The sequence below is a fragment of the Uranotaenia lowii genome, chromosome 2 (genome assembly GCF_029784155.1).
Source record: "Uranotaenia lowii strain MFRU-FL chromosome 2, ASM2978415v1, whole genome shotgun sequence".
NCBI classification, from domain to species: Eukaryota; Metazoa; Arthropoda; class Insecta; order Diptera; family Culicidae; genus Uranotaenia; species Uranotaenia lowii.
Genome location: NC_073692.1, coordinates 51,390,987 through 51,394,939, shown reverse-complemented (window position 1 = coordinate 51,394,939; position 3,953 = coordinate 51,390,987).

Sequence of the window (3,953 nt, the reverse complement as noted above, 5' to 3'; positions counted from 1 at the left end):
AACGCTTACTCAGCCCCATCATTTATACATATGAAGAACGTTTTATGCAGCTCAAAATTTAAGTTCTTTTTGATGCTTTCAAGTTTCAAATCAAATCTTAATGATCTTCTATTCAACTTCCAGCGGCCTTTTTATTCAGCTTCAAAAAATCCTTTAATGAGCAAAAATAACTCTCTCTATCTCAATTGCACCCTTGGCATCGGTTCATATCACCTTCTCTTATAACAAGTTCCGTTTTGAGCACTTTAGTGCCCTTTATGTGACTTTAAGTCCCTTACAACGTACTTATAGATCACTTTTGCAACTTTCAAGTTCATTAATGACTACATGCGTTTTTGGTTGCAACTTGAACAATTTACGGTTTATACTTACGGTTATCTTATTCGGAATAACGAGAATTTGATTCTGCGATTTTGTCAGACGATTTGCTAAATCTTCAATTTGCCGAATCTTCAACTCCAACGCCAAATCCGTATGGATGTACAGGTGTGAAACTTTGTGCACATATGCGGTGGGTGACGACGCAAAAACTGCAAATATTTGCCTGCGGAGTATCATCCGCGCTTGGTGGCCTGGCAACTAGACTTCAAATGAGGAACTTCATCGCCAGTGTCATCAAAGGGCGCTAGAAATCGAGATTCGGGAACGTAAGTGGAGATGGATTGGGCACACGCTGCGAAGAGTTGAGAACAAAATTTGCAGAAAGGTACTTAGGCACAGATGAATCATCAGTGACTTAGGTACGTATATAACATAATATGCATCATATTTTATGAAGGTAGGACAAATATTTAAAAAGTTGAAAAAGTCTAGCCAACCTAAGAAACGATGTAAAAATTCTGGAATTCTCAAACTTTCTATGAAATAAAAGCTTTTTTTAAGTCTTCTCTTTTGGGCATTAGAGAAATTTTATATGAATAAGAAAAACCGAAATCTGTAAAAAAATTATTCCGATTGAAGTTTGTAAAAAACTAAAAAAAAATAAAACCTGCGTTAGCGAGACACAGGGCCGTAGGAAGAACCGACTCATGGGGGGGGTTTTGGGGACCTATGATTTTTTGCCCCACTATTCACGAATACAAAAAAACAAATTATGTTTTTAACTTTGTGATTATTTATTTTTAAGTACTTTGTATTTAACCTTTTAGTACTTAAGTACTTTTTAAGTACTCAAGTACTAAAAAGTGAGCAAAATTCGCTTTCATTGATGGTTAAAATCTTTGAATTTGTTTAAGAGCCTGGTAGATCAAACTTAGTCGATTTGGGCATAAAATAACCTTTTTTCAGGACCTTTTTTATTTGCTTTTAAAATATCAAATACTCAAATCAATATACTTTATCTCTCTCTTATCTATATTAAATGAGCAGAATTTGGTTTATTGATTTCTGAAATTAAATGCTTGAGTTTTGGTGAACTTAATAATGTTAAATAATACACTGGGAAAATATGAAATTTTGTGCAGATTTTTTGGATGAAGATGTTTTTTAACAGCAAATATTTATCATAAAGAATCAATTCCATAATGAAAATCCTGTGGATGATTCAAAAAAAATCGGGTTTTTCTGATAAAACAAAGAAATCAAATTCTCCCCTATATTTGTGATTTTAAATTGAATTGTGTTTACAAGCAAATTTTGTTTAAGAAATTGAAATCTGCAAATTGAATTGACACACAATCTGAACTCATTAATGACCACAAAGAAATCTATGAAGAGAAACACCGAAACACCGAAATTTGGCATTCTATATCTCAGAAACCTCTGGACTAAATTTTACAAATTTAGCATTTTTAAGTTAGGATAAATGTTGAGTCCAGTTTTGTTAAATGAAGTTAAACACTCAAATTCAGTTCATTCGGGTTATACTACGAAGTGTGGCACACTGTTGGCAAGCGAAAAGCGAGATGTTTCGTATTTATTTACACTATTCCGTATTACAAATTGAACCTTTTCCTGAATTTTGAATCTGCATTCTGAATCTAAATTCTGAACCAGAATTCAAAAATTGTGCCTTGAATCTGTCTCCGAATTTCCATACGATTTCTGCAATGTACAAAAACAATGTAATTTCCGAATTTTATTTCAGATCAGAATTTTATGAGCTAAGTTTTAGAGCCCTCATTCAGCTTAAATAGCAAAGACGACTATTTATTTAAGATCCAACGTTTCGATCCGATGTGGATCTTAAATAAATAGTCGTCTTTGCTATTTAAGTTGACTGATAGCCGAAAAATTTACTCTCAAAAAACTTATTAACAGTCGAAAATCGATACCGAGGAAATTATTATCAAAATATAGAAAATTCATATGATCTCAAAAAACAGTATTTAAATTTGATGGATGGATTTCATGGATTTCAAAGCAGCTTTTCATTTCTAATTTTTTATGATTTTTCGAACTGAAATCAAGAATGCTGAAGTGGTTACAGAATCCGAAATACAAAAATAGAATTTTGAAATTTTGGAATCAGAACCTCCGAAATGAGTTTAACTATATTCAAAATTTTATATCCAGACCAGAATTTCGATGAACAAGCGAGGAAATTCTGAAAAAGTGTTTCAAAATTTTGGACTTGGGATGGATTTTTGAGATTTTTGCATTAGTTTTGAGTCTAGTTTGTTATTCTTGATTAACATTGCTTTATTATCATAATTATGTTCTGAATTTAAAATTTTGAGTGTTGAGTGGAATACCTCGCTTGCTGTTTTGGATCCTCATGGGGGGGGTTTAACCCCCAAAACCCCCCCCGTTCCTACGGCCATGGCGAGACATACTGATCTATATGGTGGCTGCCAAATTTGGTCATCATATCGAATTTCGCAAACATTCTGTAGATTAGCTCCAAAAACGACCTGTGCCAAATTTCAACTCAATGGGCTTTTATGGGCTTCATATAAAGTTTTCAAATGGTCTCGTTTTAAATGATATGTGCTCACGTAAGAACTTTTATTCTAATTCTAACATTTTGTTGTCTTTAGATTTTTGATACAACAAAAATTGAATTTACTGGAATTTTTCAAAGTTGACTACTTTGCGCGATTTTTTTACTAATTGTCGAAACCGGTCTACGAAAAAGGTAACTTTAAACCCTTTTTCCGTTAATTAAAAACGTTAAGTGCCGTGTCTTGTAATACGTCGTGTGTTTTGTGTCTTTTCAAATGGTGTTTTATCATTAGATGGCGCAACTCATGATGCTTTTTTCCGTCTGTAAGACTATTTCAGAGGCAGAAGGGGAACATGCCTGGAGTTTCATGGAAATGTGTACCATATTTATAAAACAAACCAAGTTCCTATAACTGGTGCATTATCGCCTTACAATTGCAACCATATAAATAAAATATATGGAACCGTTTTCTGCAAATCTATTCCAAAACTGTCACAACAAATGCGATCACATCCTGGACGTTTGACTTTTTTCAACGGTTCCCACGGAACAACTTTGGCGACCTACCGAGGGACCGCATGCCAAGGGCTGAATTAAATCAAAGAAAATCAATTTCCACCCGGGTTTCTTTTCCCATGAATTTCGAATGAGAATTGCAAACAAACAAACCGGTATTGTCTCTTCTTGGGCATGGACTGTTCCTTATCATTGTTGGTCCATGATTGGTCGCAGCAATGTCACCACGGGTCCTCGGGTCTCGTTTGGTGCCGATGGGTTGATTAACCGCTCTAACGGAACCTGTCAGAGGGCCACTTTTTTGCACCATTGCGCCCAACAGGAATCAATCAGCCGTTGGCCTTAAACGTCCTAAGGGTACATCGTTCGGGGTTATTTTCTTCTCAGGAATAAAGGAATCAGCTCGCAGCCAGCATTTGTTAGCGCACACGCAACGCATCAACAATTCAATCAAGTTTCCCTTTGAGATCAATCATTGCTCACGTACAGAAGCGTGGACTGGAAAAGGGGTTTTTCTGTAATTATGACCATTCCTTTCCCATCTCACGTACCT